The 25,919-nt window shown below is 38.7% G+C and overlaps 1 protein-coding gene across 2 annotated transcripts in view; it reads left to right on the top strand.

The window, feature by feature from the left end:
* Window positions 1–25,919, top strand: part of CALCR (calcitonin receptor) — a 157,298-nt gene that overhangs the window by 26,199 nt on the left and 105,180 nt on the right. The window contains exon 1 of one of the 2 annotated variants that reach the window (XM_027893228.1): window positions 9,975–10,107. The exons of the other annotated variant lie outside the window; for it this stretch is intronic. The gene's annotated coding sequence lies outside the window, so the exon portion shown is untranslated. Of the gene's footprint in view, window positions 1–9,974; window positions 10,108–25,919 lie in introns of those variants that run through there. 2 annotated transcript variants of the gene reach the window in all.

Here is a 25,919-nt window from a genome sequence, read left to right as displayed (position 1 = left end):
TATAGCACCAAAAAAAAAAATCTTGGAGAATAATTTTGTTGTGGTGACTGTTTCTGCATCTGGATTTTGAGTGAACTTTGTGCTCAATATGTTACTTCAAAGTTATTCATTAATCATGTTTCTGTACTACTTAAATGTTACGTCCTCTGCCTTGAAAAGCATGATTGTGTTATTGGTGCAAGGTTGGAAATGGGAGCTTGGCCATATCCTAGCTCACAATCAGTACAACTAGAATGAAAACATTTGATCTTTTCCATAACTTCCTCTCGATTGCGTATCAAAATAGTCTTAAATAAAAATTATTGACAGTTTATTGCATTAATATTATACAATAGAATAATTAAAGGATAAGTAGATTATTATTTCATATTTAAACACATTTAATTTTGGTTTATTAATATTCAAGCATATTTAATTTTGGGATATAATATTGACTGTTAGTATAATGACTATATAGAAAAAATTGCTATGGGATTTTTGCTCAGTATTGATGACACAGAGGAGTAATGATGTAGTCTTAGCATTTCTATGTACAACTCTCTGAAGAAGTAATCATTATATATAGGATACAGTTATACTCCCTTCTAGCTTGACATAATTCTTCATTTTCAGTTTGATAATAAGAAAAAATTTTCCCTCTCAGCAAACTCTGCAGGCTAAATTTATTTTTACCATGATAGACACTTCTCCGTAATAGCATTTGCATTCAGGTTGTACTGAATGTTTGATTAGAAACCAAATTTTTGAAATGGCATTAACAAAATGTGGCAGTAGTTTCCGAAAATCCAATTATAGGATGAAAAGTATATAAGGAACATACATAGGAAGGCAAAAGTAATAGATGCAGAACATGAAGCGGCCTGATTTTAGGAAGATTCTCTAGGGAATGGGTTACAAAATGTTTGACATTTTGTACTGAGTGTAATATTGTTGGAGTATCAAGAGGCCCTATGGCTTGTATTTCTCTGAAGACTGTTAGTAGTGTAAAGCTTGTCCCTCTCATCATCATCCTGACTTTTATTATTATATATGTAGTTCTGACAAGAATACGAGAAGAGTCTGCAGGCATTGTGAAAGATTTGCATTGTACATAGTGGTAACAGTGAAATGAACATATCGTAGTAATAAAGAGTACGACATGCTGGATTTACCATGGTGAAAGATTTTTCTTTCCATTTTTTTTTATCTATGGGTTATGGACAGCACAGACAAAAAGGCTTCTGTGTGGGTTGATGCTCTTGTCCTTGCAAAACTGCAGAGAAAAAAACGATCAATGTATGTTGTAGAGTCCAATAAAATTTTTCATTAATCACGAGCTAAATGTGTGGAGTTTTTTAATTTGTCTTCCTTACAGCCTTTGTGTGCTTACATAGACGTAAGTGAGTATACTGGATGTCAGCATATCTGATTGGGATTAAGAGTTAACATGATTTAGATTGTCTTCTTGACTTCCTTTATCACTTTACACAAATCATTTAATTACATCAAGACTGTCAGTTATTTCTTGTGGTGAAAGGAGACTTGTGGCCATGTAGTCACTATACTGTTGGAAGTTCTGTGACTAAAACTGGATCACTTTTGTCAATTCTTATGCCTTCTTGTCTGTCCTCCTAATGATCTGTGCGTCATGTGGGAAAATGTTGCAGCCTCTTCTGTACTAGTTACAGGCAATATAATGCAATATTGATGTTAATATAATGGAAAGAGAAAAACCCTTTGGGCTAAAAACATGAACATAATTGACTTTTCTGAACTGTCATAGATACAAAAGAAATCATAATTTTGAACAATGTTCAGTGTCATAGAATCAGAAATTTTGAGATGTCTTAGTTTTTTTGGGTCCACCAGAGGAGTAAGAAAAATGGGGTCATAAAATCGTTCAACAATCAGTTTCTGTAGCGACAAATTTTGTTAATTTAGAATATGGCCAGAAGTTTATAGGGAAGAAAAAGTTCAAAAGTATGCCAAATAAGAAATGTCAACATTAGGCAAAATATTTTGATATTCTCGAATAAGATTTTTCTGTTACTTGTTGAATTATATTCATTAACTCATAGACAAAAATGTGGATAGGGGAATGCAGACTTAGTTCACTTGAGACTACAGCAGCAGAGGCAGCTACAGAGTCAGACAAAAAATATGTCATCTCAGTTTAACAGCAGAAATAATATGATAGTTCTTTTCCCCCACAAAACCACAAAATTATTTAGCTTTTCTTAATAGAATCGTGATATTTCCCAGTAGAAAATCAGAACACTTCAGTGAAGTGATGATTTCCTCTTGAATCTGAAGACAGATTCAAGACCTGTTGTCTTTCTAGCGTGCATCTAGTCCTTTGTGGGTAACTATGCTTAGATGGCAGAAAAATCCTGAAAGATTGAAATTAAAGCTCCAAGTCAACATATTGTACTTAAACAAGCCTCTCATTTGGCTCATCCTCATTAATAATTGACCCAGATCATTAGTAACTGTCCCAGATTATACATACCAAACTCCAGGGGCTTTCTGGTACGATGAAAAGGTTGCTTACTTGAGTGGTATTTACACAATTCTGACAAATAAGCATCTCAGAGTTTTTAGGGCTTTGTAAGGGTGGATATATCTCAGGCTACATTCGCAATTGCTTCAATATCATCATACTTCAAAACTGTTGGAGCAGCCTCTGGCACACTCTTGTCCTCACCCAATTTAAAGCTCTCCCAAGGATTGCTGGGTGCAGTTTGGGAGCTAGCATGGGCCTGAGACGTGCAGCTGGGACGTGGATACCCTGTTTTCAAAGCAAAGACAGTATATGTGGGGCTTATTGCATTCCTTAATGCCAGGAAACTGTTTTGAACATGTTTGGATTAGTGGTATAAATGTAATCTCGGAGTCTTGAATGAGCTACATTTTGTATTGTTCTTGTTCAGAAGTTTCATTAATAATTTTCTATTTCTATAAACTGTACTTTAGAAAAGGAAAATTGTAGTATTGTTTTACAGTGTGTATGTGTAAATTCATCATTTTAAGTGCATCTTGCTAATATTAATCTGAACTCAGTCTTAAGCACCCCAGGAAATACAGAAGTCTGCAATTTTAAATAAAGCACTGCTCTTATAGGATTTTTTTCATGACTTAGAAAAGGCAAATTTTTCCATGCTGGAATAAATCATACCCTGGAATCCTACACAGAAAAACCACTGCCTTTATTGGAAGTCTGTTTCACTGATAAGGCAACCAGAATGAGGGTCCACTTCTCTTCTCCAGATATATATAGACACCTGCCTTCAGGGAAAATGATGCCATGGTGAGACAGAGAGGTCTGCCTGCCACTTATGGTTTTTCTTGTTTTATATTCTCAGTAGAAATTATCTGTGCACATCAGAGATCTGGAAACTAATGTTTTCTCCCTAAATAAAAAATGTTTCTCTGCAACTATTTATGCTAAATAAAATTTCAATCAAATGCATTGGATCGCCTGATACAGCAGTGGTGGTGGATGAGGACTCTCAAGAGCAGAGGCCCTACATGCTCCAGGGCTTCCCATCTTTCTGCCGCAGAGCTGAGAGGCTTGACAGATTCCATCTCCATAGTCTGGAACCTGAAAGCTGTGGCAATCAGGGAGTTTTGGCCAGCTGCTGATAAATGGGTTTCCAGGGTGTAGTTGCAGGGGCAGGATTGGAGAAGCAGGGCTATGAGCTGGGAAACAGGGTGGCTGTGTGGGGGGTGCAGGGCTGGGGTGCCCTGGCAGCTGCTGGAGAAACTGGGGTGGGTAATTAGCAAGTGTGAAAGTACCAAGAATGTTGATATCACTGAGCAGCTGCTGGGTGCAGTGAGGTTATTTCCTGGAGGAAGTTTCATGTGCTGGGATTGTCAGACTGAAATAGTCTCAGTTTCCAGTTCATGGGAAATTAAAAGAAGTATTCTTTACATGACTCAGAGTAAAACCAAATAACCCTCCCTGCTTCCCTCCAAAACTTCTTCACAAATCAGAAATGCTACTGTTCAGCCAGCTTCACTCAACAGTCTTCTGGGAGACCACACTTTATTCATGCTTGTACTGAGATCCAATTTTGCAGACCAGTGCAAGGTTGAGAAAGTGAATCGGATTGTAGACAACTTATCCATTGTAATACTGACCTTATAAATCAGCTGGTAGTTTCTACATTTGATCAGTTCTTTCATCTTTACATATGGTATTAAAACTTAGCTCAGAAGCTAATGCAGAAGTGCTGATCAGAATTCATCCTGATGCTTTTCAGAAAACCAAATTAACATTTGGATTAAAGAGCCTGATACCTTTTCCCTGAATGCTTGGAATATTAAAACACAACTCACACTGTAGATGTTAAATGTCAGTACTCAGAATAATATCTAAATCACACAAAACCCAAGCAAAGGGGCCATCAAGATAATGCAGTCCAGCTTTCATTTGTGACAGAAGGCACGATGTTTGTTTAGGGAGAAACTGTAGGTGTGGAACAAGCTTTCTCAATCCATATGGCATCTAAGAAGGACCCTTTTCAGAATTCCTTAAATGCTTTTCTGACAAGACTACTTGCAGACCTTACTCTGTGCCAGGTGGTAATTTTTACAGATTGCTACTCAGACATCACTTTTAAACTTGTATTTATACTCTTGGTCTTCAGCGTTGCATTGGTTTCAGTGCCTTGTTGGATAAGATAACAGTCATTCCCATCAGTGGGGACTTACCTGGTATTCATCAGTGGGGCATAGATACTTGGGGCAAGGGATTTTTTTTTTTTTTTAAACGGGAAGATGTGTCATCATCTACTGAGTTTGTGTTCTTGTTTATAGAGAGTCACTACAGTCCCTTGTGGATTTTGCAGCTGGTTTCTGAGGCCTCAGCTCAGTCCCGTGTCACAGCCAGGACAGCATTGTCATGTCCTGCAAGACAAATAGCTCCAGGCAAGTGGCACCTACTGGTGACAGTGGACTGCACAACTGCATCTTAGTGTGGGGAAACCAGCCATCACTTCCAGGAACTGGAGATGGTAAATAAAGTTCATTTGAGTGAATCTTCAGCTGCAGTGAGATAGTTGGGACATCTCAGCATGCAGAGGAAAGGTGAACTCCGGTGTCTTCAGTGCCACCGTTCACGCTGCCTGTACTCTTTAGGGACATGGCTGGAGGCAGGGGACCTGTGATTGATGTAGGCACTCCAGACAGAACTTACCCGTGGTTTTCCTAGATCCCAGAGTACTTAATGAGCAGCAACCCTTTGTGCAAGTGCCACTGGTTTCAGACAGAAGATGATGTTACTAAGATGGAAAACTAGTAAAATCTGGCTTGAAGTTGTTACTATAGCCAGCCTGTGGTCCTTCATAATCTGTTTTATTTGGGGATAGTCACTGATTTGTTAGGAAAAAGAACATAAAACTGAATCCCTTTCTTCCACCAAAAAGAGACAAAAGGTTTCTCTGTGTATGCATCACTTGGTGCATGGAGTCAATCAACCAGCACCATCCAGAGGTTGTTTTCATCAGAGAATTTAAGAATGTATCTTTAAATATGCTACTGGGTTAGAGACTGGGTCAGAAAATTATTGCCTTAGCGGTGCTTGCACAGCCATCTACCACTGTGCAATATATGAGTGTTTCTGTAGAAATGAACAGAAATAACTGTTTTTCTGAAAACAATGGAGAAATACTTGGCTACATAGTGAACAACAGGAATAATGTTCATTCTTTATAGAAGCTTCTAGAAGATGCTTATTTTACACAAAATAATGACAGTTCAGGAAATTAAACTTTGCGATTTCAGGTGCTTTCCCCATTCAGCACAACAGGGACACATCTTTCTTTCCCGATTTTGTTTTCAAGTTCCCTATTGAAATAATTGCTTTGTGCAGAGAATTAGCAGATTGTTCATCTTTTCCTAAAATTCCTTGACATACCTCTTTGAAATGCAGTGAAAACCCTGTTTCTCTCCCTGCAAAATCCTATAGACGGTGAAATCTCTTAAGGCTTTGAAACTCAAATCAAAGTTGTGTTCAGACGTCAGGGGTCATTCTTAGTCTACTGAACCTCAGCTTTGACCAGACTGAGCCTGCATGGCTGATTCAACATCCACTGATGCCAGTGGAGAAAAGTCTATCCAAATTCCTACATAGCAACTTCATGACATCAGAAGATGACAGGTGCTATAACTCATGTGCAGATTTAATACAACAGCTGCTTCAAAAATGAAGATGTACTAATATCTAGTAAATGGCTTTTTAAAGTTGTTCTCAAGTTGGAATAAGTGCACCCACTTTTGTTTAGGAGCTTTTTCATCAAAAATACTTGCCAGATTGCTTTAAAAAGCAATATGGAATTATCTCAGCAAAATGGTTCTAAAATGTGTTCATTCTTGGAGACTTGCTTCTTGATAAGTCTATAAAGAAGAGGATCTTGAAACGCCAACACCTTGATTTAAAAAATAGAAAAGAAAAAGCCACAAAATATTTCATTGCAACACAGAACTGAAGTCTTTAAAATTATTTGTTGGGAAAAAATAGCTTTTGTCCATTTGCTCTAGGGAAAACAAATAGCTCTATTTAATAGTGGGAAGCAATCCAGTAAGAAAAGACAAAAACACTGAATGAGCGTGATTTTGAATCCCTTCCTGGACCATCAAAGACAGTCAGCTTCTTAATTTTGTTTGTGAGAGGTCATCAAGAAATCGCAAGAGAAAGATTAAGAGGAATGGTTAATGTGGAGAAAACTGAATTGCGTCTGCATAGCATACCCTCAGTTGTTTTGGTGGAGAGCACTTTAGGATTATACTGCCCACATACTTCCAACTTGAGTTTCTGCATTTATTTTGCTAGTAAAATACTGCATTCATAGAAAGACATAAAACTCATAAAACTCTTGGGATGACTCCATGAACACATTACTCAGAAATTCTGCTGTAGTTCTTAGCAAAATGTATTTTTAGCATTATAGCTCTGGAGTATTTGTAATTGCAGTCCTAAGAGTGGCTCAAAGGCTAGCGCTGGTTATAACTTCTAAGCCTTAAGGGCAGATCCTTCAATGTTTATTGAGGAAAATTCCTTATGGGTTTCAATGGGAATTTAGCCTCATCAGTAAGCACTGCAAAGTCAGGCCCCTCTAGAGTGCCACTTCATAAATCAATTATAATTAATTCATCAAAGAAAAAAAATGTTAATTCTGATTCAGTTTAGAACACCCAATCTCATCTCAAATCATTAGTTACCTAATCATGTAGGAAATTAAAATATTGTTAGAATTAATCGTGTGTGACTCAGCAGACCAAAAGACCTTCAGCTAACAGATCGAGTTAAAACTTTCCACTGATGCAACATGCTAAACAAATGGGACTGGGGATTTTGTTAGTTCAGAGCATTGTTTGTGCTTAAGCTGTTTTAAGTCTAATGTAAGATTATTGGAAATGCATGATGAAGAGAAAGAATTTATGATAAAGAATGTGGTTATCTGAGGAAAGCAAATGCTACTTGACATTGAAATCCTACTTTTCCACTTGGGAGCTGTGATGACAGCAGTATCTGTCATACCAGTGCCATTTTAAAAGCAATGGAGAAACAGCCTCTGCTTTGCTTATTTTTTTTTGAAGGTACTAGATGATGTTTAGCCCAGGAGCTATATTAGTCCCGTATTGGGAACCAGTCTTACTGCTTTGGGACTAGTCATAGTGCTTTGGGACAACGAAGCAGTGGTTGGTGCAGCCATACTCAGATAGGAACCTGTTGTGCTGCTTGTCCTTAAAAAGCTTTGGCCCCTTTCCAGAAAAACTAGACAAAGGCAGTGATTTCTGGTCCTATCTGTACACATGGCAAGATGTCAAACACATGGGAGCTTGTGTCTACTTATCTTTTTTTTCCTTTACAATAACTCTCCATGAGCTTTCAGAAAGTCGGATTCAACCTGTTTATAAAACACATCACAGCTGTGTAAATAAAATATCTTCCTCTATCAATTATATAGGCATCAGAACAAAACATAGTGCTGCTGAACTCCAGTTATACTACTGCTGAATCTCTGTTTGCGGCATAACTGTAAACAAGAAAATAAAATACCTAATGGGCAATGGGGCTGAAGAAGCTTTGGAATGGTAATTTTTGCTTTTCCTGTCTATTTCTGTTTCAAGTATGCAGCCATTCTACTGCACTGGGAATGGTTCTTGTGTCTAATGTATTGCATGCCTTTAGAATGAATTCAGGAGGTAATGCTTCAATTACATTTTGAGATTTATATCTCACTGAAGAGAATAGGATTTATTCTTTCCTTTTATACTGATGCTGAATTGGATAGCTCTCTGTAAAAGAGAAGCAAGATTGTGACATCGTGCCTAAACCTCAAATTTACTGCACAGTAATTTGTATATTCAAACATAATGAGAAAGAAATGTGGTTCAAATTTGCAATTATTAAAACTGCTGCACTCATGGGTTGCTTTGTTTTACTGCTCATGAAATGACAGCACTATGGTTACAGTTACACTGACTACGCATAATTAATTTTCTAGGACAAATAAGATAATAAAGCCTCCCTATGAGTGTATGCTTTCTTAATTAATTAAGTTGCTTTGACTATTTGGCTTTAGTTTCTTTGGTGTCAGCAAAAACAGAAAGTGTCCATACATACAGTTGCTGTATATTTCTGTATGCCCATTATTAAATGGGTTTTATGGGTACTATCAGAAGCCTCTGATATTTTTCTTTTGAAAATGAAGTGTAGCAAACAGTAATGAAGTATGTGCCAGGAAGCATCCCATTCTTCAATATTACTGCCTGTACTTAGAAAGTTAGATAAATCCCTCTTGATGTCTTGAAAGTATGTTCAATAGATACTTCACACAATACCTAAATTATTAGTTATGCCTTACCTTTTACCAAGGAGGCCTCATTTCAGATCTTCATGGTAAAGAATTGCTTGCTTTCACTGAGAAGCAGTGTAATTCTGAATGTGAAACATCCCTGCTCAGAAGACACATCAACAGCTGCTGTCTGTACATACCAATAGTAGGGACGTGAAACAAACACTCTTAGTAGGGCTTTTCATCCCAAAACACTGTTCATCGAAAACAGTTTGTATATTATTGTATTATTTTCAAGATTATTATATCCAGAGATAAGCTTCCCAGGAATCTCAGACCATTTTCAAAATCTTTTCCAACTCAAAAATTCTTATCTATATCAAATGCAGGAGGCATAGTACTTAGATCTTTTTCTCCTGGCATGAGGTTGGACGTATGGATCACTGGATCTGTATTCTACTTCTGAACAGTACTGGTTTCACTCTAAAGCCTTTTCCTCCAAAAACTGCCTGAGCTACTTGGTGCTGATCACAACTAATTGGAAAGCAGAACTTGGGATGAACAGACTCTCCTAGTTTTCTTTTGGTGATAGTACTACTGTCTTCTCATGTGTAAAATAAACGGCTCTTGTAAAACGTTGGATCATTGTACCACAGGGGGAACAGGACATATTCCTTCTCCTCTTAAGCCTTACAGGATATTTGGCAACTGAGAAGCCAAATAACCAGATGATCAATTTCCAGGGAGCTGCTATATTGCCCCTTTTTGTGCAAGAAAGAGGAGCATGACCTCACCGCTGAGCAGAGCAACAACTTGACTTCCTTTGTGCTTCCTTTTCAGTTTTCTGAATGTATGGTTCTGAGACTTTACTTTTCATTTTACCCTTTTTTTCTTTCATTTTATTGTATGGTGGTTAAAGAAAAAGGAGTTTTGAAATAACAAAACTTGACAAATTTTAAGCATGTGACTGACTGGATGGCAAATGCAGACCTAATTGTAGACTTAAGACAATAACCAAGGAATCAGCAATCCAATTTATCACCATACCTGGGAAATACTAGTCAGCTAAAGTCTCTTTCTGACAGGTGTGGTAACCTTCTTAGCAGAATTTGATCCCTGTCCAGAAATGTGGTCTTCATCCTACAATTGCTGAAGTCACTGAGAGTTTTCTCATTGCTTTTGAGGTTAGAGTAGTCCCATTATTTCTGAAGAAATACTGTCTGTAATCTGAAAGTTACTCATGTCACAGAAAAGATTCCTGCTGACATCAGCGGGCTTCAAATCAGGTTTGAGCAGTTCCAGCATAAAGCCAAATAACAACTTTCAGGTATGTCAGGAAACTGCTTACAAAATATAAAAACTTATTTGAGAACAGCTGAAACACCCATGTTTTGGTGAGCTTTTGTTTTTCATGAGTTCAGATTGCAAGCTAGCTGTTTAGTTTAAAAGGACACTTAAGGTTTTGCTGAATTAATTACAGGCTCTTTAAGTCGCTGAAGCAAGTAATTTGTCTATTATGACTTTAGTAAAAAGTAGTGATTTTACCCTCAAAAGCTGCATGCCTGAAAAAAAAAAAAAAAAAAAAAGATTGATTCTCTGCCACAACTTGTTTTTGGAAAGATTTATCATGAAACTTGGATAACTTGGATAATGTCTGATAAGCTGTGTTACACCAGTGATTACTGTGTGCTGCCTTGTGTGAGCAAATACTATTTCTCTGAGTAATGGCTGCAAAGACAGAGCCATCTGGCAACAACTGACTTTGTACTTTTTACTGTTTCAGTTGCCTTTCTGTGGTAGCTAAATGAGATGTTATGATTAGAGACACACCAACACTATTAGTTTTAGAGGTCAAGTTCTGAACATACTTTTCTGACAAATCTCCTCATACTGTCTCTGGGAATGTTATTTATGTCAGGATTAAGGCCCGTATTTGACTGTTAATTTCATGGTTGTGTTGCACAGCCTGATAATAGGGAAGCTCATAAAAATAAAGATGCACTTAGCTCTGTGACCAAACTCTGTAATGCATGTGAAAATTGTTTTTTCTTTTTATAATTACAGCCGGTATTTTAGTGTTCTCTCCCAGCCCTCACTTTCCTCCATCCACACCCCCTTAATTTCCTTCTGATGCTAACCCAAACATCGATTTGATCACTTTCCAACACAGTTGTAGAAAAGGTTTCCTGTAATTTATAGCTGGCCCTGAGAGGATTGCTGAAACTAGACAACTGATATATAACTGCATTGACTTTCATTCTGGGTTATGTTTGCAGAGGATACACGTGTAGATCTGTGTTTTCTTTCTGCCTAAACAAACAGCTAAGTATAGTATCTTTTTAATGCTTTATGAAGAACAGCAGTTACAGCTGTTTTTCGTACCAGCTATGTTTTGCAGCTATAGGAATTACTAATTTCTCTGAAAAGCCTCCATTTTTTATCTTTGCCAGCCCTCCATTTTCTGCAGCAACGGACCTGTCAATTCTTGTATTTCTACCTGTGTCTGTCTTAGCAAGGACTTTGGTACAACAGGAGTAAATCAGTGGATCAAAGAAGCAGCTGGTGCTGTGTTTGTCACATATTCATTATGCGCATTTGGGGATTTTGCTCCAGCCTAGGGTTATTCTGGTCCCTTGATCAAAACAGAGGACCCCTCTGCTCCTGCACCTGGTCACCAAGACTGACTGCAAGCAGGAAACAGCAGGATGGAGATCCGGCTTTATGCAGTGGGATTGAGAGGAGAAGGCTCCTAGAGAGAAATTACTCCCTCCTGTTGATTTTTTGTTGTTGTTTTCACTGAATGGAAAGTGGGCTAGAGCCTCCTGCTTTTCTGAGCCCCTGGGGCAGCAGGTGAGGCCTGAACACAGGAGAAATGTCCCCTCAGGTGTTTGCTGTGATTCCATTCCTACCCCTGACTGCCTGTCCACACTGAGGAACAACTGAGCTTATGTGCTATAGGGACTCTGCAGTGCTCTGGGCTGACTTTCCATGTGCACCATGCAAACAGCTAATCTGGTATTCCTACCAGTGCACAAATTTTCCTCCACCCCCATATCCTCGGGTGCTGAACAATATATCATTCTCTGGTTCAGGGCCCCATCAGGCTGTATGGCACGTCAGCAAAAGTGGCAGAGAATGGCTTTCCCCTTCCTCCTGCAGGACCCACCACTCATTCCTGATCCCTCATCTGCAGGCTACCCACCAAAATCAGGAATGAAAGCAGTTCTGTACTTGCCACCCTTCCCAAAAGCTCCTGTTACTCCCATGCTGTAGGGACAGGGTATGCACTACAGGGTAGAAAATCTGAGAACAGCACTGTAGCAGCACTGCCTCCCCCTCTGCACTGCTCACAGTAGTTCTCACTGCATGAAGTGTGAAGGGGTAGAGAGAGGCACAGAGGAAATTTGTGACTTTACTGCACTTCCTACATGACTTGTATACCATGCCAAAAGAGAACTTGCCTGTTCCTCTCATTGGAGGCAATGAGACGGAATTGGTAGGGGTGGGATCCATGTGGTTTCTGTGTAGATTTACACAGTCCTTGTTCCATCAGGCACTATGCTGAAGGAAAGGAAGGTGCTGTGAAGTACAAGCCTCTCTATGGGGATTGTGTTGTGGCATGCTGCCTGCACAGTCACTGGCACACAGATCAGCACTTGTAAGGGCTGTGACTAGGAGGGGAGCTTCTGATGTAGCTATCTGTCACGTGGAGGAGTTCCCCCACAGCTCATAACCACAAACATTTTTAAAGGCGCAATAATAGCCTTTGCAACATACACCATCTCTTCTCAATCATGACCTGAGTGTCAGATACATCATATTATTCCCATTCCACTATAAAAACCTGCACAGAAACAGTACACTGACCTGAATTGAACTCTGGAGCACTGACACCGAGATTTGCTTTCCAAAACCACTAGAAACAAGCCACAGTACTCCTGTTTCTGCTTTTTGTTGTGCTTTTCTGTGGGGTGCATGGACAGGCTCTCAGAGTGGCTGGGGATTGTGCTTCAGGTACATTTTCATGTGTCCCAGAGCACGGATGGCCAATTGGTGACATAAGCAAAGATAGTTCTCACCAGATCTATTCAAGCTCTATAGAACATGAATACTCCTGCCATGCTGCCCCCAAAGGGTGATTGTTGGTCTTGCACTTGAAGAATGATTTTTATCCTTTCAAATTTAAGGTTGTCTGGCTCTTCAGTCCTCTTCATGTATCAATCATAGTGCAAGTCCTCTGAGACTGACAGTGTTAGCCTGCTGTTTAAGAAACATTCAGCCTTTTCATGGCACAGGATAATCCGCTCCTGGCTGGATCTTCTGGAATTTTTCAACTCACCATAGCGAGAGGGATGGAGACCAATACAAGAAGATCAGAAAGGGTGGATGGACAGCAACTGACATAGGGAAGTTAAATAATGATTCCAAGCTAGAATGAGAGAAGATGAAGGAGGAAGGAGTGCTAGAAATTCAATCAGGGACTGACAGTTAAATACACATCATTTGGTTCATTTTATAGCATTGAAGGACCTCAGGTTGTGACAGAAACACTTTTTGGTGTAAGAACTTTCTGATGTTCATGCATGCGAGGTAGAACTTTGTGACAGTGGAGCCCACTTTAGATTGACCCTTTAGATTCTTTTCAGGGGGCATGCTTTGCGTTTATACTTCAGAGAACAACTACTGGTATGGTTTTCTCCTAAAGGTGGAAACCAAGCAGCTCCGCCAACAAAACTGGCATGAACTAAGTGGAAATATTGAAGTCGTCTGTTCTACTCTGAACCAAAACACCAGTGCAGATTGGTCCTAAATGCAGTGAGTCCCTAAATTGCCTTTCCATGCTGTTGGAGTGGATCTCTGAAGGAGAACTGGAAAAAAAAGGGAAAGAGGAACAGTCTTCAATGTATTTTTTTCCCAGCTATTTTTCTAGCCTTCCAGTATCCCTGTCTGCTGTTCTTGAGTATTTTTTTCCCAGCTATTTTTCTAGCCTTCCAGTATCCCTGTCTGCTGTTCTTGACTCACTAGCTCTTCTCTCTTCTGTTTCTTCCTCTTTTTTTATCTTTGTCTTTGGGAGCAACAAACCCATTCTGGAAGTTTTTACTATTTTTCATTTCCTCTTCAATGCTCTTCTCTTCTTTCTCATTATGATGTTCAGCCAGTCTCATCTGGTATTCTTTGCTGAACCTCCTTCCTCCCTTCATCCTGTCCTCAGGTCTTGCCTGAATTCCATCATGATTTCCAGCTGCCTCTCTAGCACTCAGGCACTTTTTCCCTGTGGGTTCTCTCAGGCAACACTTCATACATAAATAGCTCCTATCAAGTACCCACTTGATAGTAAAGTACATCCTGCAGCTTCTGCATTCAACCATCTGCAATTATTTGGTATCATCTGCTCTTACCTTAACTGACATTATCTTTTCTTCCCTGTCTCTATCTTTTAAAGAAAAGAACATTAGTCAAAGACGTGTCTTTACTGCCCTCTGTTTAATGGGTTCCTATGTTCAATGTCTGTTTACTGTTTGTAAGCATTTTGTGTAGAACAGCCTGGCTCCCTCACTGAGACCTAACAATTAACTGCTTGCTTGCTGTGTTCAAACAGTGTGATTTTTTTTTTTTTTTTTTACCTGTAAGGTCATGTTTCTGCTTGCAGCACACCACTCTTGGAGTGCTCTGAAAACTGTATCCACAGCATGTACCCTGCAATCTGCAGCTGAACAGGCTGTGAGAATGGTTCTTTTTTCACCACAGACAAGTCCAATGCAGACTCTGCTGATGACACTTTAGTATCTGATATATTTGTTGGATACTTGTGTGGTTGTAATTGGTTGTAATACTTCTTGAATGAGCTCTCTCATTGCAGAGTTGTGGATAAGCTATTTTGTGTTCCTGGTCTTGCTTCTTTTCTCACAGGTAAATAATAGAAGTAGCATCACAGTAATGAAAGTGACAACTTTGCACACAATTCTGTTTGCATGATCAACAGTGGATTTTTTTCATGTTGAATTCAGTAACGAAAAACTTTTAAGAATATTTTTTATTGCAGAGATGTCATGATGTCTGTCAGATTTGCATGGGGAAAAACCTTATTTTTTTTATTCCCCAGATGCTGGTTTTTAGGTAACACAAATTCTCTACATAAATACATGTTCTAACATTAGCAAGTTTTGTTACCTTAAAAAATATGCCAGAATTACTAAGAACACATTCTTAAGTTCTTTTAAACCACCTTTTAAGTATTTAAGTTTCTTAAATTAGGTTAGTGGTTTAAAATTCATGTTTTGTGATATGGGAATACAACTAATTTTCTGCAGGAAAATGAGAAAATTAAGTCTTGTCTTCTGAGACTTCCTTAGTTATACCATGGATATGACGATATTCACCCTTTAATAATGCATATAATTTATTTCAACATAATTATGACGGCTGAGATATCCAAACCGACACTTCACAATGCATCAACTTAATTAGCACTTCAATTCTCTTTGTGAAAATGAACAGTTCAGCTGAGTCTTTGAACAGTAAGGTGATACTAATTCAAAGTGCGTGACCCAAAAGAAAACAAAAGAACGCTGAATTATTTCAGTAAAGCCCATAAAAATATATTGTAAAACTTTAGTTACAAGGGAATCAGGAGTCACAGAATCTCAGAATCACAGCTTCATTGAGGTTGGAGATATGAGAAGGTCTCCAGTCCAACATCTTTAAACTTAAAGCAATATCAGCTGGGAGATCAAACCAAGTTACTTGTGGCTTTTCTTTGGCTGAGTCTTGAAGATCTGCAAGTATGGAGATTGTACAATCTCTCTAGGAAACCTGCTTCAATGGGACCCTGTACTTGTGGTGTAAAAGTTTTTTTCTTATATCCTGTTAGAAACTCTGACATTTATGTTCATTGTCTCTTGTCCTACCGTCTTGGTGGCTCTCTACTGAACTCACTTCCTTTTATTAACACCTTTTTTTTTTTTTTTTTGGTGGAGAATCTGAAACTGTATGCAGTATTCCAAATGTGATCTAATAAGTGCCAAGCAGAGAGTGATAATCACTTCCCTGAATCTTCTGTCTGTGCTTAGTACACCTCACAATACTGTTGTCCATCTTGGCTGCCAGAACACGTTGCTGGCTCATGTACAGGTTGCTGTCTGTCAAGCCTGCCAGGTGCAGGACTTTGCATAGATAATCATAACATTTCATTAATGTTCCTGTGGCAGCCTGTTCATCCAGTCTGTCTAGGTCCCTCTGCATGACACCCCTGCCCTTGGGTCTTTTCTTCCCAATTTGGTATCATTTGCAAGTTTGATGGGAGTGTGTTCCATCACCTCCTCCAGGTCACTGAGTGAGATGTTGAACAGGACAGGTCCTGGTACAGAGCCATGAAATAGTGTACTTGTTGCAGGCCTCTAGGTAGTGTGTGAGCCATTAACTGGCAACCTCTGAGCCTGACCATCCAAGCAGTTTTTTTGCCCATCCAGCTGGCCTCTCATCCACACTAAGAAGTTCTGGCTTGGTTACTAGAGAGAGTGTGGAAAAGCTTGGTTATGAAAAGTTGCACTGAATGTCGTAGGATGAGCAATCCATGTTGCTCTGCCTTAAGGTTAGGTTCAGTTGGCACACTTGAATGTGAGAATGTGCAGACAGGCCCCCCCAGTGGGCATATGCAGTTGGGATGCTTTCCTTAGGTGTAGAGCCCAGTTCACTCTTCTTTCCCCCTCCCTTAGTCAAGAATTGATCATGGCTAATACCCTTTAAAATGTTGATAATTCCTCTATTTATGTATCATTGCAGAGGGTCCAGCCTTTTTACTGGCCTTTTCTTGTAAGGGTTTGTGTTTGTAGTATTGCAAAACAGTGTCATATCACCCATTTGGGGGTGGTGATAACAGTAAAGGTACACTCTAGATTTGATGTTGAGGCTGGATTTCCATGCAGAGAAAAACACAAGAATCAAAGGTGAACCTTCATGCCTACAACTTGGGGGCAATAAAGCCAAGTCCTGGATTTTAGTTTGTGCATATTTTCTATTTTACTCTTTTGGGCAATCTATACAAATTAGGATTGTATGGGATGTAGAAATGTATTATTACCTAGGATTTTGGAATAGCCAAGTAGGTGACATTGCACACAGTGGCACATTTCTGTAGGAAGAATACAGACTATGCCAGTCTACAAGCTAGAAAGTAGAGAAGGGGGGGAAGGAAAATGAACTTTTTTTTTTCCTCTCTCTCTTCTCCCATAAAACTATGTAGTTATTCCTGCACTACCTACTGAAAATGGCTTTGGGCCCAAAGTATCCCCTGTGATCTGCACCAAGACAGTCTCAAAGATAGTGTTAGTTAATGTGGATCAAAGTCACAGCTGGACACATTTAAACAGATAAGAGGAAGGATGGTTGCAAACCAGTGCTTGCATCATACTGTGATGCTATTTTAATTGCAAATACAGAACAACCACAGTGGATTCTGATGGAGGAATTGATAATTTTTGAGGCTTAGACCTGAGACAGTCACCAAGTTTCTCAGGCACGTCAGGAGTTTGATAGTCAGTGGCAGGCACAGACCAACAGTTTTAGTTGTGTGGGAACTTGCAAAGCTCCTAAGACTATGAAGTTTAAGTACTTCTTTGAAATGCATTTTTTTAGGTCAGCAGTTTTGCCCAAAAAAATATAAGTACCTAAATTCCAACTGGATCTTTATTTGATTATCTAAATCCTCTCCTGTCTCTTTCCTTATTGTCCAGTTCTTTTTTCCCAGTATGAGTAGCAGCAGAGACAGAGAGTGCTTGTAGATAACAACAGAGTTAAAATATGAGGAGGTTTTCCAGCTCACCTGGATGAACTTTGGGTAAGAACCCTGCTCATGGTTTACTTTTCTTACTGCTTCAGTGTTTTGTGGTAGTGTATCCTTATGAACTTGAGCATGGAAATGCATTTACAGGTCTCAGCAAATGACAGATAAATTTCTAAATCGCCAGTTTTCATCGATGAAACAGATGACAAGGTTCTTTTTATACAACAACCCTTACTGGGTAAAGGATCATTAGATAAGGAGAGCATTTAGACCAACTGCCTCAGAATAAAAGCCTCAACCAAACAGGACTCTAGAAACCATGAAATATGACGGGTGTTCACTATCAAGCATTAGAATAGGCTGCCCAGAGTGGAATGGCCATCCCTGGAAGTGTTCAAAAGGCTTGTGGATGTGGCACTTGGGGATGTGCTTTAATGGGGAACACTGCAGTGCTGGGTTAACAGTTGGAATCAATCATCTTAGAGCTTCTTTCCTGCTCTAACGATTTTATGATTTTATCTTTGTAAATGCATCATGTCTATTTATTATTTAATATTTAGTTTTACAGCTGTGTGGCTTTCTATCAGAGTTATAGGTTAAAGATATACATAACTCAAAAAGTATGCACAGTGGCTAAAATAAAATTATGTGAAGATTGATGAAAGATGTGAAGTGCTAAATCTTAAGACAAAACAAAAAATGTTTTGTGTGCTTCTATAGCCAACATTTCATCATTGCAAAAATTCCATAAAATGTTGCCAGTAAAAACAGTGCTCACAGAACCTTAGGACAGCAGATTGCCTTTCTGTATTTCAAACTTCCTAAATGTTGTTATATTAAATAATTGCTAATAATTGTTACAGCTTCTGTTTTTGTGAATGCAACTGGCAATTTAATGTTGTTGAAATAATGATTTTTAGCAGCAAATATTCTATTATTCAGCTGGTTTATTTTAGCCTCGATACTGTGCATAACCTCTGGGATTCTAAAGCATCCATGTAACTGAAGAACTTGGTAACTGTTAGCCACCTCCGAAGTCAGAAAATCATTTCCCATTTATTTTAGAATTGTGTAAGACTTCATGGTTTAATCCTTATCAGTCCATTTGAGTCCTTTGCTTGATCAGTCGCCTTCATGGTTGTAGGTATTTCACCATGAGAACAGGATTCAAATGCTTTCAACCCTTAGGAACTGGCACAAAATCCCTGAGTATCATGACACATTTGTGTCACTGGTAGTCTTTTTTTAAAAAATTAGATACTTTAAAGGGGCAGTTGTGTAAATTAGGAATAAAGTGGCCACATATGTATGTACTAGTCTAAGTATAAGAGTAAGTTAATTGCAATCAGTTTAATGATTTTGCGAGGTGGAAACTTGATATTCTGATAGACATAATGTTGTTTATTAAACTGCTACTGCTGCTGAGGGATAATCTCACAGTCTGTTTTGTTCATCCGTCATTCATCAAAGGACAACAAAGATAAACAAAAGATGATATCACTGTGCATTCAGCCATCACAAAGATGCTCTACTACAGTTGTCAGCATAGTATGGGACAGAAAGAAAATGTGCACCACCACCTGTAGGCTGACCAACTGCTCCTGGCAGGGACTTGCACAGCAGTGCTGTCTCCTCCTTCCAACAGTGAGATGGATGCTAATCAGGGTAACCAGATTACCTAATCAGGGTAACCAGAGCCCTGTCAGTTGTCTGTTCCACCTGCCCCAAAGGACCTGTGCTTTTATGGGACCTTCCGGAACCATAGTGATATATATGCATCCTCTTACGATTTACCTTTCTGTTAGTAAACTTTTAGAGCTGATATTTCAAACTTCTAGTTTAGTTTCTTCATATGGGAGGTCAATGTTATCCCGATACACTGTTGTAAGGATATCTCATTTCACTCTCAGACCCTTTGTACAGCAGAGTGAATATGTGAGTAATTCTATCAGATGTTGTCTAATGCAGTTGTTTATTCTTGTCCTAGTGCTTTTGTTTCTTATCAGGTTTTGGGATCTGCTTTTCATTAAGCAAGAAGTCTCCTAGATTTTAAGATAAGTATACGCTGGTGTCTCATCCCCTTGCATACTAAGCAGTCAATTGCCACTTAAAGGCACTTTACCAAAGAACTGAAAATATGCAGCGTGTGAAACTGAATGTAAAACTACAGTGAAAGCAACAGTCATGAACAGAACCACACTGAATGTCCAGGGAATGCAGGAGAAGAGTTAGCCTTTTCTTTTGGCTCCTTTCCTTGTCAGAACAGAAAACGCTGATGGGGAAGGGTCGTTGTATTTCCTATTAACATCAGTCTCATTGCCCAGGTGTAATTCTGCATCTGGTTATAATACTGCAATGACCTCTGCTATCATATCTTAGTGAAGGGACACAGATGGCAGTTTGTTCTTCAGGAAGATGGTTCAGTTGGTATTGTAAACAGAAGGCCAAAAACAAATGACTTTCAGCTGTCAGCCACAATGGTGCCAGTTTTGAAATTATATGAAGTGTTGCTCTGATGTGCAGTTGCAAGGCAATAGCATGGCTAAACAGAACCAACAGAGAGGTTTGCATTCACTGCCATTGTGAGTGGGTCTTTGGCACCATTTTTGCTTATCAGGTTTTACCTAAAGTATAAAATTACATGGTAGATGTGAAACCTGAAATGGTAAGCTGTGTTCCCTTCCTGCCTGTCATTCAAACGCATTACCCCAAAGAACATGGTGTAAGACCTAAATGGATAAAGTAGCCACCTTTTATAAAGCCTAAATGGTTTTAAGTCTTCAGTTTGGAGAGGAGAAATCTGTAGGGATGTGCTCAAGGTTTACAAAATGATGACGGCTTTACAAAACCAAGATAAATGCATGCCAAACTTATTCAAGAAGTCCCACAAGGTTGGAAAGAGGGAGCTGTAGTTTAAAACAGATAAAAGCAGGTAGTGAACCAATGGAAGTTTACTGTTACCACAGGAGTCTGTGAAGAGCAGAGACTATTGGCAGGTTTTCAAAAAGAGATTGGACAAATTATTGGACAGCAGGCTGACAGACACTATAGGGAATAGGCAGACAGGGATTAGAAGATCTACTCTAAACTGCCCTACTCCAATAACTATGGACTCTGGATGGAAGGGAGAAAGAAATAAAAGATTAGACCTCAGAGCTGAGCTAGATGGACTATCATTGTGAGGTCATAGGCTGTCTCTTGTTGTCTAATATCTACTTCCAGGTTTTTTCCCAGATCATGAAGATTCTTCATCATGGCATCTGTTAGTGATGAACTTCCCTATGCAGCCACAGATACCTCTCACATAGTCTGTCACCAACTTACTTCTCAGATAATAAGTCGTCATCTCTTCTGTCATGTGCAAATACCCCACTCTTCTTATTGCTGCAGAATGGTAAATGATTTTCTATAAAGTCACTAGGATACCTATTTTGAGTGGTTTCTAAATGTGCAGCTGGACTGCTTTTTCTGATGTGCAACCAGATCTGCCCTGTGCAATGCTACACAGATTGTCTCTTTTCCTATCACTCATGGACAACAGAAAACTAACCTTTTTTTGTATATTTCAAAATGCTGCTGAATCTTTCCTATATTTAAACAACTTTTACCACATCTCATGAGGCAGCTTTCTTATTCAGGTTTTATGTTACTCTTCTCTGAACGTTAATTTGTCTCCATCTTTATTAAAAAACTGATTTCAAGAAGTGTTCAAAGGGGGACATCATACTCCATGCATAACCTCACATCCTGGTGAGGAGAAAGGTTGAAATTAAGAAAGTGAGATAATATCAGTCTCTGGAGAGAGCCGCACAATGTTGATATGTCTCACTTTGATGACAGGAAACCATTCATACCAAATCCCTGAGTTTTATTTTACCACTGGGTCTGCATCCATCATACAGTGCTGTCACCTAGGCCATGTTTTCCAGTTTTTTGTGTGAGAGTGTTGTGGGCTACTGAGCTAGAAAAATCATGTTCAAGTCACATCAAGGGCTAGATAACCTGGCATGAAATTAGTCTGGCTTGATACAATTTCTTCGTGACATACAAGGATTGTTTCTTATTGGTGTATTATTTGCTAGGTAGTTGTAAATTGTTTGTCCTTTATTACACTCCAGTATTGTTTTGGGTATTGAAGTTAGGCTGAGTTGTTCAGTTTCTCCATTGTCATCTCATTCCCTTTTTTTATAGCTGGGTCTTCCATCATCGTCAGGAGCATGAGCCCTGCTTTGGTATCCCTCCAGAATTTCAGCCTCCTCAGGCTCACAATCTCTTTTTCTTCACTTTTATGGCTCTTCTGGCCTGCACTGTGCTAACAGTCTCATGACAGTCTCAGACATCTTAGGCATTGTCAGTTATTCCTTCTCTCTTTCTACTTCTAAATAACTCTGCTGCATCTGACTAAGCACCAACCACTTGTTGAGTGTTAGTGAAAACCCTTTCTTTCTCTTTCCTGGAACATTTCACGTCACTGGGAGTAGCCCCTGGTGAATAACCACCTTGCTGTTCCCCTACAAATCCACTTTTTCTGTGATTTTTGTTGACCTCAGCAGTGGTTGGGCTGTTGAGACCATTGGCTATTACACTGGAGATCTTTCTTTTCCTATGCGGTCCCTCTGTATTGACCCATTTGTCTTGACACATACTTGAGTTTACTTGCATAGATGTATTTTCCTTTGCATGTTTTTCCTTTGCTAAACATGAGGGGTTACTGATCTGTGACAAGGTCTCCTGGATATTGTCACAGCACATGTAATGGTTAATGACAGAGTAGCAGTTGAGGAATCAGTCTACAAGGTAAAAACAAAATACGGTTGTGGTAAATTTCTTAGTATATTAACTCACATAGTTTCATAGTAAAAGAAAAAAAAAAAAACAAAACAAAAATAAAATGTGAATTCCAAACAGAAGATGTTTAATTGCTCCACGGTGTACTAAAAATGCCCTGCTAACCATAATACATCTCTCTTTCTTGGAAAAATGTATTTTGAGTTCTTTCACAATTCTTCTAGATTCCAGTGATACCTAGTTGATCTGAATAAAGCAGACTGTTCTCCAGGACTTTAGATCTACAAATCAGTTGTCAGCCATGACATGACATTTCAAGGCTTCTATATAGTTTAAGAAAATCAGCTCCTAACAATACTAAAACATCTTACTGAAATACACTAAGTTAGTAATATTCCTGGGGGAAAAAATGTTTTCTTACAATTTGTCCCTCTTCTGGCATTTCTGTTTAATCTCATTCCCTATCTATAGTTTTGCTTCGAAGAATTACTGTGACAGTCATTAAAGTAAACATTCCTTCTAAAATCTGTAAATCACTGTCAACACTTTTTCTATGTTTTATGGCCCTTTGCTCTTCTAGAAACACAATCTAGAATGTCACAGGTAGCATAAAAGAAGTTCCAAGTAAAATAGTTTGTCCGCTTTTTTAAGAAGCACAAACTTATCTCCCAGAAAAAGAGAAAATAAGTGATAGTTCTGTATCTTTTCAAGTGTTGCAAAAATCAGAATACAATATGGGTAAGACATGTTTCCAACCCAGCTGTGTCTCCTCTAAAAGTCATTTAGATACAGAATGAAGTTTCAATTATTTGCTGTTGCAGAGTACTCTAAATTCATTTATCTTGAGTTAAAAGCAAAGCAAACAGAACTGAAACGATGATGGTAGCTTGAACAATTTCTGTTCTGCTGTGGAACAGTGTTTTCTTTCTTCAGCATCCCTTTCTGCGGCTTTTCAATGCTAATCTGTTAAAAAGTAAAGCTGCTTATTTATTCCTCAAGATTTCTTTTTATTCCCTGATAATTTCTTTTTAAAATTTAAAAACCTGTAATAAAGCTATTCTAGTTTGATTTTAAAAATATTATTATTAATGAGATCTAAGAAACATGAAATGTCTTTTTAGGCTGCCTTAAACATTTCTGATGAAGCACTTCTCTGCTGAAAAAATTTTACTTCATTGGAATCAAAATATTAATGGAAATATATTCTCTTGATAGACTTAACTGGGAGTTGCCAAGCATGCCCAAGGTTTCACTCTCATTCTATTCATTTGTGTGAATGTGTGGACAACAGCTGATTTGGATTGGCCAATCCAAATTTCTTGATTATCCTTTGTTGAAGAATGACCTCTCTCTTTATAGGAATTGTGAAGAACATTATTTGTGTAATTAAAAAATACTCAGCTGGCAATATCCTTGAACACTTGAATTTATTGCTCATCTCAGAGATTTACATTTCAAAAGCAAATATATTCCAGAAGTTTTTGCTTTGTTTATTGTGGTTTTATCTGAGAAATATGTTCCTTTTTTCCTAGTAGTAGAGAAGCTTGGATTACAGTTTCTAAATTACTATGTATAGAGCAATTCCAAATAGCATGCAAATTTATTACAGAATGAAAGTGGCATTGTTGACAAATGATCTGAATGCACTGTCATGGCAGTACTAAGAAAGCTTCTTTCAATCTTCACAAAAAATAAACAGGTAAAATATAGAGTGTTCCCCACTAGTGTTGGGAATTTTTCAAAAGTACTTAAGGCAGTTCTTTGCAGGTTTTAGGACAGTACTTTAGTGAGGATTTCCATTTTCAATCAAATATGTGTCTCTGAGTTCTGCATACATGACCGTTATTAATCAACTGCCTACATTTGTTGTCCAAAGACTGAATCGCTTCAAATCAGAAATAAACCCTGATCTAAGTTTTAATTCTTTGCATGGAAAGACTCTGGGATTTTCACTTCTGCGTCCCCAGGGGTGCCTGCCAAAAGACAGCACTTCTCATTGCCAGTCAATCCTGCATCAAGAGGCATCAAGAATGGCTGAAATGAGTCATTCACCCGTGTGACTACCAGGAACAGCAGAAAATTAGGAGCTCTGGTTATGCTGTGCTCCTGTTGTTCCATACCTAGTCTGTTAACTCCCCTGCCTTACTGCAGGTTTCCTGGTGAAATGCTAGTCCAGTCTGATTCTTTATGTACATTGTCTTTCCAGCAGAGGTGTTGAAAAAGGGGATTTCAGAAAATTCCATGGTATGTACTGAAGTGCCAGCCACATTTCTGAAGGATGGGGCTTTTAGTAAAAGTAGAGACTGGAAATCCAAAAAAAAAAAAAAAAAAAGTTTCTGCTGCTGCAAGCCAGACAGAGCTAATGGAAACAGTTGTGCCTGTGTCTCCCTTGGTGAACCATTCTTTTCAATCTTTCTTCTGAGACAGACTATCAGCAGTGATGAAACTGTTTGGAATTGAGAGCTACATCTCCAGACCAGCTGAAAAGGGCACAAAACGCAGGATTCAAAGGTAAATCATCCTCCGGGCTCTTTGTAGTTCCTGTTACAGAGGGATGACATCTGGGGCCCAGTCTGCAGAACACTTCAGTTAGAAAGTGTTATCTTTGCCCCATCCCCTGAAATACAGGCCAGTCATTTTCAAATTCTTTCCTTTTGTTGGTGTACCAAAACCTGTATTATATGGAGACGTATGTGATTTTATTCTAAATTTTGGCCCACAAAAAGTCAGAGTCACAGCCCTTAGAAAATAAGGGTTATAAAATTTTTAATGTCAACCTGAGCATAAAGAACAAATCCCAACAGTGCTAAGCCATTGGGGCAGAAGGGTGAAAACTTTTATTTTCCGAGGGTTTGGGTTTTTTGGGGAGGATGACTTATTATCATGATCTTCAAGGTAATACTTATGAAAAGACAGGTCAATCACAGTGCTTTCTGCTCATAATAATGGAGAAATTCCAAATCAGTATTCCAATCCAGAAAGGTAAAGGATTCATAATACTTTGGTTTTAGCAGTGTCTTTGACCAGTCCAGTCATCAGCATTCCTCTTTTTTCCTAAATGTCAAACTGTGGAACAGCATTCTGGTCTCAGCTTCTTTAAACTTTTCATGCTAAAATGAGAAGTTTAAAATTCTCTTTAGTGTTTTCCATTCCTTTCTACTGAAAACAGGAAATATGTTTAGGGTTGCTTGGAAAACAATGGCAAGGACTTCAGTGTCTCTAGTAATCTGTCATTAGAATTCCAGCATGGTCATGCTCATCCTAAGAAACAAGAAAATTTACAAGAACTGCACAATTTCAGTAGGAAGGTATCACTGAATACATAAACAGCAAGTGTGTGGAGCAAGTTCTTTGTTCTCTTTGACTGTGTGAGCAATGACAGACTTCCCGTTGCCAGAGATAGCATGTGTGCCACAGCTGACCCTATTCCTTGTCGACATTTCTCCCTTCCCATCCCAGGATTGTGGGTGAACTGGCACCTGTGTAGGTGCAACTCTTGCAAACAAAGCATGTCAGTGAAGCAGGCTGAGGAGATCATTTGGCTAAAAGGAGCTAGTTGAGCTCTCTAG

Source organism: Empidonax traillii, unplaced genomic scaffold (genome assembly GCF_003031625.1).
Source record: "Empidonax traillii isolate 1590-97213 ecotype Southwest subspecies unplaced genomic scaffold, ASM303162v1 scaffold384:size1533304, whole genome shotgun sequence".
Lineage (NCBI taxonomy): Eukaryota > Metazoa > Chordata > Aves > Passeriformes > Tyrannidae > Empidonax > Empidonax traillii.
Note: the sequence above shows the minus strand (reverse complement) of the source record. Positions and strands in the feature narration are given on the sequence as shown.